Here is an 11,379-nt window from a genome sequence, read left to right as displayed (position 1 = left end):
AGAGACAGGGTTTCACTGTGTTCGCCACGATGGTCTCGATCTCCTGACCTCGTGATCTGCCCGTCTCGGCCTCCCAAAGTGCTGGGATTACAGGCTTGAGCCACCGCCCCTGGCCGAGTATCTGGGCTCTTTTCCCTGCAATGGCACTTCCCACCTGTTGGATGCGGCCCCCTGCCCTTTTTCAGGCTCTGTCTGCATTCTTCTCTCCTCTTTTCAGCTACCAAACCCTTGCCTCTACCACTTTATGGCTTCATTGGGCAGTTCATCCCACCTGGAAAATAAGCACACATTCACGTCTGAGGCATATGCTTCACTTCCAGTAGTACCTTCCCAGTGTGTTCTTTGAGATATTCATAAGTGGGGAGATGTTCCATAGTCAAAAAGTTTGAGAAGCAATTGTTTAAACAAATTTAAATAGCTTCCTTTATTGCAGGACTTTTCAGAGTCTTTGATTTCAATAGGCATCATTGGTCCTTTAAGATAGGAAGATAGTACTGTATGGGACATTTTCAAAATTGATTTGATTAAAAAGCACTACCCCTTGTCTTACTGTGCTCAGGCTGCAATTACAAAATAACATAGACTGGGTGGCTCAAACAACAGACATTTACTTCTCATGGCTCTGGAGGCTGTGAAGTCCACAGTCAAGGGCTGGCAGATTGAGTTCCTGGAGAGGGCCCTCCTCCTGGCCTGCAGACGGCTGCCATCTCACTGTGTGCTCATGTTCTGGAGGGTAACACAGCTCTTGTCTCTTCCTCTTCTTATAAGGGCACTAATCCCACCACAGGGGCCCCACCCTCATGACCTCAGGTAAACCTAATTATTTCCTGAAGACTCCACCTCCAAATGGATCACATTGGGGGTTACAGCTTCAACATATTTGAGTGGTACCCAAGCCTCCTGTACATGACACTCCTTTTGTTTTCCTCATTGCACCATCTGCTACTGGGTTCTGTGGAATGCACCTAGGGACACACAAACTCCAGTGCAGGCTCCGGGTCTGAAAACAGACAACCTGAACTCATTCCTAGCTCCACCACTCCCTGGCTGTGGGACTTGGGTAAGTTTCTCAATCTCCCCAGGCCTGTTTTCCAGCTGGAAAATGAGGATAATAGTACCTACCTCACAGAGTTGTTGTGAAGATGAAATGCTTCTATACAGGGCAATACGGGGCCACACACAAAGGAAGCACTAAAAAAAAAAAAAAGTCAGCTATAATCATGAAATGTTAGTATCAATAATTAACTATAATTAAATAATCTATTGTATTGGTTATTAATAAACATTAATAGTGAATATTATCTGGCAATATTTAATTTCTATTGGGGCTGAATATTGAATTCTATGAAAGGATCACAGTCAATCCTCTATTTTAGGCTCTTAGAGGGCAATGTAGCATTGAAAGGAAATCACAAGAGAAGCCATGGCAAGCGTGAGCCAGGAATCAGAAGCAGTGTGGCTGGGCTTAAGGGAGAAGGGGCCACTGAGCTCAGTGCCAAGACACTGTGCCAACCGTCACAGCCCTGACAGGAAGCAGAGCTGTGATTCTGCAAAGGACGGACCAGCCACACAAGGAGGGAGGCAGGCCTGCCTGTCCCCCGGGCTTTGTGCAGATAGATTTGAACTCATGGTAGTGTCATCTTTGAATGTGCATTGCAATTTCACATCCATGTCTACCTCACCAAATAGAATAGTGAACTTCAACACAAATGTCCCCTGCAATTTCAGGGGCTTAAGGGGTCCCTTTATGTAACAGGCAAAGGATTAGGGCCAGCTGGGAAATCCAAGTGTTTAAAACCTGTTCAGCACTTTTGCAGCCAAACAGTAAGTTGCCAAACATTTTTCTCTCAAAAGGAAACAGGCCACTGAATACTAGAAAGGAGAATTCTGGAAAAAAAAAAATCAAAGAAGAGAAGAAAAGGGACATCTTGGGAAAAGCAAAATGATGTTGAATTTAAAGGTTTAGGACATTGAGATGATAAACTTAAATGAACATTTTCTTTAAAATAAAATACAACAAAAGAGAAACAATACAAGATGATTTAAATAAGCAAACCAAGGGAAAATGTTTATAGTCTATTAATTTCTAGATGTAATAAAATTAAAACACAGATTCTTGGCTAACAGATCCTAGGAGCTTTCAGAGTTACGTATCAGGCTTTTCCTGAGAGGAAATCTGAAGGTCAGTGTGTGACCTGAGGAAAGCACCTCCTTGAGCCCCCTGGCAGCCCTCATCTCCCAGCATGACTATCCTGCCTTCTCACTACTGTTTCATTAAATCCTCCTGGGATCCACAACGCAAAACTCCAGATCCTCGTTCCTTTAGATCATCCTCCAGCAGCATCACAGTAGGAAACATTCCAAAGAGAATTTCAGTTTCCAGTGCAACTACATACACAGTATGTCTATGGGCAAAATATTCTATGGGCAATACACTCTTTTTCTTTTTCCTTTTTTTGAGACAGGGATTGCTCTGTTGCCCAGGCTGGAGTGCAGTGGTGCCATCACAGCTCAGTACAGCCTCAACCTCCTGGGCTGAAGTAATCCTCCCACCTCAGCCTCCCGAGTAGCTGGGACTACAGGCACATGCCACCACACCTGGCTGATTTTTGTATTTTTACTAGAGATGGGGTTTCGCCATGTTGGCCAGGCTGGTCTCAAACTCCTGGCCTCAAGTGATCCACCAATCTCAGCCTCTGAAAATGCTGGGATTAAAAGCATGAGCCATCATGCCCAACCTATTCTTCTCCTTTATAATTTTTAAATTGTGATAAAATTAAAATATGCACAACATAAACTTTACCACGTTCACCACTTTTGAGTGTACAGCTCAATAGTGTTAAGTATGTTCACACTGTTGCACAAGCAATTTCCAGAACTTTTTTATCTTGCAAAACTGAAACTCTCAAACCATTAAAGAACCCATTTCTGCCTCTGCCACTCCCAGGCAACCATCGTTCTATTTTCTGTCTCTATGAATTTGATGACTCTTGATATCTCATATAAGTGGAATCATACAGAAATTGTCCTTTTGTGACTAGCTTTTCACTTGGCATAATGTCTTCAAGTTTCATCCATGTTGTAGCATGAGTCAGAACTTCCTTGCTTTTTAAGGCTGAATAACATTCTATCGTATGGATAGACCACATCTTGTTTATCCATTAATCTGTCCATGCCAGGAATACATTTTTAAAAGTCCACGAAAATGCATGGAGTTGTGTTTAAAAGGGTCTTATAAATCATGATTGGCAGCAATTATTAAACACCCTTCTCTGATTAGCCAGCATTGAAAATAGACAGGACTGGCCAGGCGCGGTGGCTTACGTCTGTAATCCCAGCACTTTGAAAGGCTGAGGCAGGTGAATCACCTGAGGTCAGGAGTTCTAGACCACCCTGGCCAACCTGGTGAAACCTCGTCTCTACTAAAAATACAAAAACTAACTGCGCATGGTGGCAAGCGCCTGTAATTGCAGCTACTTGGGAGGCTGAAGCCGGAGAATCACTTGAACCCGGGAGGCAGAGGTTGCAGTGAGCCAAGATCATGCCACTGCACGCCAGCCTGGGTGACAAGAGTGAAACTCCATCTCAAAAAAAAAGAAAAGAAAATAGACAGGACTAAGTGATTTGGATCTGCATGCTGACAGGCAGATAGACAGGCGCTGGGGTAGACTGAGTAATCCGTACCTGACCAGCCCTGTTACCCCTGGAGGTGGAGGGTTCCCAGGAAGGCCTGAGAGTCTGGGAGGGAAACTGCCTAAGGGGGTAATAAATGGAATCAGCAGCGGGAGCTCCGACACTGACCCAGGCACTGACAAAGCAAGCCTGACACGTTGGGAAGGGATTTAGCATTAGAAAAAAGTTCCTTTATATCAAGGGTGTCCGATCTTTTTGGCTTCTCTGGTCCACATTGGAAGAATTGTCTTGGGCCACACATAAAATACACTAACACTAATGATAACTGATGAGCACGAAGAAAAAAAAAATTGCAAGAAAATTTCATAATGTTTTAAGAAAGTTTACGAATTTGTGTTGAGCCTCATTCAAAGCCGTCCTTGGCCCACAGGCAGCCCATAGGCCAAGGGCTGGACAAGCTTGCTCTATACTAAATGTTCCCACCCACCTACCATTCCTGTAGTCCACAAATACTTACTGACTGCCTACTACGTGCCAGACACTGTTCTAAAATTTGATAATATATCCTTGAATAAAGCCCCAAAGCTCCCCATTCTCGTAGAGTCTGCATTCCGTAGAGTCTACATTCTATTGAATGTAGACTCTAACAGATAATGTAGACACTAAACAGATAAATAAGGCTGAGAGATGTGAGGTCAGTAAAACAGCATGATGCAAGTGAGTGAGGCGAGGTCTGCATAAGAATGGGAAGTTAGGGAAAGCATCTCTGGGAAGTACATATTTGGCCCGAGACGTCAATGGCTCAAAGGGGTTAGTCGCCATGCAATGATCCAGGAAGGAGAGTGCACCTTGCAGAGGGAATAGCAAATGCCAAGAGTGAGCCTCAAATGGGAACCAACTCGCTACATTTGAGGCCAGTGTTGGAGTAGAGTGAGGGTGGAGTGGGAGGATGGGAGAGGCCAGTTTATGCACAGCTTGTAACTGAGTACAGAAGGATGTTTCAGGAATGTGTGGAGGAAGGTAAGGGAGGAGGTCTCTGGCAAGTGGAGGAAGGATGTACAGAAAGAAGCACTGCTTGCTGAGGAATAAGAAGCAATTGCTGTGAGTGAGGTCTGGCATGAGTGATGATCAGTGAATGACAAAGCTGGAGAGGTGGGTTGGGGCAAGCCTTTGAGGCACCAATAAGAAGCTAAGGAAGGGATTTAAACTTTATCCAGCTAACCACCAGAAACCATTAAAGGTTTTAATTAGAGAAGTGACCTCATTTTCGTTTTAAAATAAACTTGTTGCTGGGATGGATTTGAATGGAAAAGTGACACCAGTCTCCTGGGAAACCAAGAAAATGGAACTGAGCAAAAGGAGTGAAAGAAGCAGAGAAGACGTGGCACGTAAGGGATACCACTGAGGGCAGATTATTTAGGTCTTTAAAAATATAATTTTTTTAATTCTTAGTTTTTCTTTCTTTTCTTTCTTTTTTTTTTTTTTTTTTTTTTTTTTTCTTTACAGAGTCTCACTCTGTCACCCAGGCTGGAGTGCAGTGGCATGATCTCAGCCACTGCAACCTCCATCTCCTGGGTTCAAATAATTGTCCTGCCTCAGCCTCCCAAGTACCTGGGATTACAGGTACATGCCACCATGCCTGGCTAATTTTTGTATTTTTAGTGGAGACAGGGGTTCACCATGTGGGTCAGGCTGGTCTCAAACTCCTGACTTCAACTGATCCACCCGCCTTGGCCTCCCAAAGTGCTGGGATTACAGGCGTGAGCCACTACATCCAGCCCATTTTTTTGTTTTTAGAGATAGGGATCTCACTCTTTCAGGCTGGATTGCAGTGGTGCGATCGTAGCTCACTGCAGCTTTGACTTCCTGGGCACAAGTGACCTTCCTGCCTCGGCCTCCCAAGTAGCTGGGACTACAGGTGTGTGCCACCATGCCCAACTTTTCTTGGTCTTATTGTAAACTGACCTTTTTATCATTATGAAATGACTCTCATCATTTTTAGTAATTCTTCTTGTCTTGATGTCTTCATTGTCTGAAGTCAATACAGCTACCTCAGGCTTCTTGTGATTAGTGTTTGCATGGACATGGACATCTTTTTCCATATTTCTACTTTTAACTTGCCTGTTTCTTTATATTGAAAGTGCATTTTCTATAAACAGCATATAATTGTGTCTTGCCTATTTTTATCTTTTAAAAAATCTAGTTTAATAATCTCTGTCTTTATTTGAAATGTTTGGTGGTCCATTTACATTTTATGTAATCACTGATATGGTTGGGTTCAAGTCTGCATCCTGCTGGTGGGGGGCTTCTATTTGTTTCAACTGCTTTTTGTTCTTCTTTTCTATCTTCTCTGTTAATTGAATAATTATTAATATTTCATTCTATCTCCTTTATTGATCTTTTAGCTCTACTTCTTGGCATTTTAAAATAGTTGTTCTAGGGATTACAATATACACCCTTAACTTGTCAGGGTCTACTTTGAATTCATATCATCTAATATAAGAATTTTGCAATAGTTGTGTTTCATTTATAACCACCACCACTGTCCCCCCCAACCCAATCCTTTAAGCTATAGTATTTTACTTCTGCACATGTTAAAAAGGATAGATTCACTTGGAAACTTGTTAGATTTTAAAGCTGAGAAAAAAGAAGTTTAGCTCAACTCCCAGGTTCCTGACTTGGGCATATAGTCTACAATTCATCTAGAAAAGAAATCACCTGTCTGGGAGTGCAAATGAGATCATAATTGCAGTAATACCTCAAATATTGATTTTTTTGTCTTCTCACCTGCTTAATTACAGGAAGTCTGGCTTTACTTGTGATTTCCCACCTCTCAAATGTCTGAGAAGCCCTAGGGAGTGGCTATACAAAACTGTGAGTCAGCCTAGTCACTCCTTCTCTAGAAAGTTTTCCCTGCTTCAACTGTTGCCAGGAGGTTTATGGTGAGGAGCAGCTTGGGAGCATGTTTTTTGTTGTTGTTGTGTTTTGCTTTGTTTTGTTTGTTTTTTGAGACAGAGTCTCACTCTGTCAGCCAAGCTAGAGTGCAGTAGCAGGTGCCCGCCACCATACCCAGTTAATTCTTGTATGTTTTAGTAGAGATGGGGTTTCACCATGTTGTCCAGGCTGGTCTTGAACCCCTGACCTCAAGAGATCTGCCTGCCTCGGCCTCCCAAAGTGCTGGGACTACAGGCATGAGCCACTTTGCCCAACCGGGAGCATGTTTTAAGTGAGAGGGATGTGCAGTCTCTCGATGCATTATGCTCACTCAGTAAAAGAGGTCTTCAGCAAAGATGTCCTGTTTCTGGAGCATCTATCTCTTCTGATGGACATATTTGTATGGATGAATGAAAGGGATGGGAGTAAAACTCAAAGTCTCAACAGGTTCGCAGTGCCCACCCAAACATACCATCTTCTAACTGTTGGTTCACTCTATCTTGTGGGAGGGTTAAATTTGCTCAAATGCTTCCTGTGTAGGGTGAAGAGAAATGGATTCACAGATGGAGTCTGTCTTGGGTCTATATTTTGGATATTTGCCCATTGAAGATATTTAATATATAGATAAATATTTTGATCTCAAGACAGAAGCCAGAGGTGAATCTGTAGATTTTCATAGAGATGATAATATTAATAAAAGCCACAAGAGTGAATGTGTTTACCAAAGGAGAAAATGTAAAGAAAAAAACATTAGAGGGTCAAATGCTAAACCATGGAAAGTGGCTATTATTGAGGGTTAAGAAGTATTGAAAAAAATACAGGTACAATATTCAAAAGAATGCATTTTTGAATAAAACCAAAGGGAAGGATGTTACATCAAGGGCTGTCCATAGGTTCCTCAAAAAATTAAAAATAGAACTACTATATGATCTAGAAATTCCACTTCTGGTTAAATACTCAAAAGAATGGAAAGCAAGGTCTCAAAGAGATATTTGTACACCCATGTTTATAGCAGCACTGTTTACAAAACCTGAAACGTGAAAGAAACCCGAGAGTCCATGGATGGATGAATGGATAAGCAAAATGTGGTATATACTTAACGATGGAATATTATTCAGCCTTATAAAGGATGAAAGTTCTGACTCAAGCTACAACATACATGAATCTTAAGGGCATTATGCTAAATGAAATAAGCCAATCACAAAAAAAATGCTGTGTAATTCTACTAATATAAGGCACTTAGTCAAAATTATAGTGACACAAAGTAAAATGGTGGTTGCTAGGGAAAAGAGGGAGGCAGAAATGGTGGGCTATTGTTAACGGTACAGAGTTTCAGTTTTGCAAGTTGAAAAGCGTTCTGGAGACTGGTTGCACAACAATGTGAATATACTTAACACTACTGAACTGTACACTTAAAAATTGTTAAAATAGTACATTTTATGTTACATGTATTTTATCAGAACTTTAAATATTGACATAAAAATGAGTAGTCATGGGTACTACATGGAATTATAGGAAAATGCACACCTTAAAATATTTCTTGGATTTGGACATTGAAAAGAGTTTGAAGTAGAGATTGTCAATAAAGCCAGCCAAACAAGCAAATATCATTACTGAAGAAGTATGACAATTAAATCAGAAAGAGGACTAAAGTGAGGTGAACAGTGTAAGTTATGGAAGACCATATATGGGCATATTTATGGACAGGAAAACAGGAATATTCTCTTCTGTCTGCCTACATTTTTTACTTCTGCAAGAAACATTAAGTCCTCTGCAAGAAACATTAATCACATTTACTAAAATATGAGATGACATTTACATATTCTTATTATTTTATTTTATTTATTTATTTATTTTGAGATAGAATCTCACTCTGTCACCCAGGCTGGAGTGCAGTGACCCAATCTCAGCTCACTGCAACCTCCGCCTCCCGGGTTCAAGTGATTCTCCTGCCTCAGCCTCCTGAGTAGCTGGGATTACAGGCGCATGCCACCATGCCCAGCTAATTTTCGTATTTTTAGTAGAGATGGGGTTTCACCATGTTGGTCAGGCTGGTCTAGAACTCCTGACCTCAGGTGATCTGCCTGCCTTGGCCTCCCAAAGTGCTGGGATTACAGGCGTGAGCCACCACACCCGGCAATTTTTAAATATTTTTTAAAATTTTTATTTTTCCTTTCTGTAGGGATAAGATCTCACTATGTTGCCCAGGATGGTCTCAAACTCCTGAGCTCAAGTGAGCTTCCCACCTCAGCCTCCCACAGTGCTGGGATTATGGTGTGAGCCATCACACTGGCCAGTTTTGCATATTTTTTAAAAGCATCCATTTTGGTTATCTGCATAAAATCACTGTTGATTATTACATTGAAAATTCTCACTAATTTGAAGAAGTAGAAGGAGATGTCAGATTAAAGGTGGTGACATTTACCTTGAGTTTTAACCCTACTCTTCCCCCAACTCAAGAACATTGTATCTGTTGAAGGTAGCAGGAAATTAGGGTAATAGCCAAAATTCACAAATGGATCAAAGGAATATTTTTTGCCAGTAGAGAAACTTGGGTATTTTCAAAGGCAAATACGTGTTTCTGTATTCACTCTTAATTTCCATGAAAAGGTGTGTTCCTTGGGATAATTCTAACACTATGTTGAGACTGCAAGCCCATGTGATAGGATGGTATCGCGTTCTCAGGGTCCACAGGGAGAAAACAAGGAATTTCCTAACTAAAAACATAAAATCAGATCTTCTGGTTCTCTCTCTGGAAATTTAGCAGAACCCACTCATTTTTAAAGGCAGGTATTGTTGTAGCCCCATTGTTTTCCCATTGCTCAAATGCAGAGAGCCACATTCCAGGGATGTCTTACAATGGGCACGCGGGGACTTAAGGTTGTTGGCTGACTCACTTTCTTTAGTGCGCAGCTGTGAGCTCTCATTCATATAAGTACTATGGTCTTTGGAAGTTGATTTTGGTTTCAGCCCAGGCCAAGTCCCTTTGTGGCTCATCTGAAGGGTATTTTTGGCTCCAAGGTGGTTGTTGGCAGACAGTGAAGCAAATACAACTCAAAGCTCTCATCGTTGTCAGATCACTGCCATAACAGGTAAAATGAACTAAGGAGACAGTGGGCAAAGCAGATGTTTACAAAGTGAGGACTAATGCTTGAATAAACCTAAAATAGACACATTTGTAATTTGGCTTGTGCCAAGACCCTTTCCCTTCTTTCTTTTTCTTTTTTGAGATGGAGTCTTGCTCTGTCGTCCAGGCTGGAGTGCAATGGTGCAATCTCGGCTCACCGCAACCTCTGCCTCTCAGGTTCAAGTGATTCTCTTGCCTCAGCCTCCCGAGTAGCTGGGATTACAGGTGCCTGCCACCACGCCCAGCTAATTTTTGTATTTTTAGTAGAGATGGGGTTTCACCATGTTGGCCAGGCTGATGTCGAACTCCTGACCTCGTGATCCGCCCGCCTCGGCCTCCCAAAGTGCTGGGATTACAGGCGTGAGCCACCGCGCCCGGCCGGACCTATGCACTTTAACAGGAAATTGGCTGGGGGGCAGGTCTGACATCGAGGAAAACTGAACAGAAAGAGATCACCCCGAGGTTCCTTAATTCAGAGGTGAGTGGCAGCAGTACCTGCAGGCAGTGCCAAAATTCATTAAAGAATTGTTTTGGATCTGCTCCAATGAACAGAGAAACAAATGACTGGTGACATAGCAAAGCAACAATAATTTTAGCGTCATAAAGATGTTAGGTGTCGGACCAAATATAAGCAGACTTTTAACATCTTAAGTCAGCACTCATATAGTAAGAGCACTAAGCAACTCTGCTTTTCCCGACGATTCCAGTCCCTTCTGGACTCATCTCTTTCCCATGAATTCGTGGGTGACTCACTCGCTCTTCTTGATGGTCATTGGTGGTTTCCTGCCACCATTGGCTTTGTCTCTACCTCCGACTCCTTACTCGTTTCTTCTGGCCCACTCCCAGAGATCTCCTTTCTCTTCCTCTCACACAGCTGCCACCATAGCTCCCTGACTGTAAAATGCACAGCTTCCAGATGTGCTGGTGGGTAGGATGGGCATGGGGGGCTGATTTGTAGCATTTGTCGTTTTCTGTGGTGTAAATACTCCCACCTTGGCTGATTCTAAACTACCAAAACTACCAACGTGTTGTCATTCACTTCCCCAAATTGGCAACGGGAAAGCTCTCTTGAGCTTTTGCAAGCAGGTTCCAGTACACCACCACTTCTGAGACTGAGATGAGTCACATTTAATGTGGTGGTGTTCCTTCCCTTTCCCCAGAGGGAAACCCTGGAATGATATGGAGAGTCTGGCTTCCAGTGAAGAACATTTGACGGGGGAGAAAATCTAGACATTTCTGCTTTGAGTTTTGCTTAGGCCAATCTTACACTTCTCCCTCTATCCACATGGTCACCATCTTCCCACCTAAAGAGCACTCACCTCCTTTGAGAAGCCTGTGCTTGTCCTGACCCCTTTGAGTACACTTTAATGTTTATGAATTCATTCCTTCCTTTGACAGTTCCAGAAGATCTTTGTATTTTGCACAAGGACTCTAGTTCTTTGTGCTAGCGTCAAATTAGAGACTGTTTGTTTTCTGTTTTCCCAGGTTAATGGTAAATGTTTCAAGGGTAAAGATCTTATCTTTACATAGAATTGATTTTTGAACATTTATTTATTAAGCCTTTGCTCATTTGTCTTACCATAGTCTTTTCTATATCCTCGTTTGAATTGTTTTTATGGCTTAAGTGTGTGTGTGTATATATATATATAATATATATATAATTATCTAAAATATGTATATTCTCT

The 11,379-nt window shown here is 42.1% G+C and overlaps 1 protein-coding gene and 1 long non-coding RNA gene across 4 annotated transcripts in view; one reads left to right on the top strand and one right to left on the bottom strand.

Annotated features, from left to right (window-relative positions):
- Positions 1 to 11,379, top strand: part of CLDN10 (claudin 10) — a 130,892-nt gene that overhangs the window by 47,456 nt on the left and 72,057 nt on the right. The gene's annotated exons all lie outside the window — the stretch shown is intronic.
- Positions 1 to 11,379, bottom strand: part of LOC108519927 (uncharacterized) — a 54,370-nt gene that overhangs the window by 17,244 nt on the left and 25,747 nt on the right. Inside the window, exon 3 of the long non-coding RNA XR_001882764.1 lies at positions 1,123 to 1,191. This is a non-coding gene — a long non-coding RNA (uncharacterized LOC108519927). The remainder of the gene's footprint in view (positions 1 to 1,122; positions 1,192 to 11,379) is intronic.

This window comes from Rhinopithecus bieti, unplaced genomic scaffold (assembly GCF_001698545.2).
Source record: "Rhinopithecus bieti isolate Rb0 unplaced genomic scaffold, ASM169854v2 scaffold_46235, whole genome shotgun sequence".
In the NCBI taxonomy this organism is placed as follows: domain Eukaryota; kingdom Metazoa; phylum Chordata; class Mammalia; order Primates; family Cercopithecidae; genus Rhinopithecus; species Rhinopithecus bieti.
The sequence above is the reverse complement of the archived record's forward strand: the minus strand, read 5'-3'. Positions and strand labels throughout refer to the sequence as shown.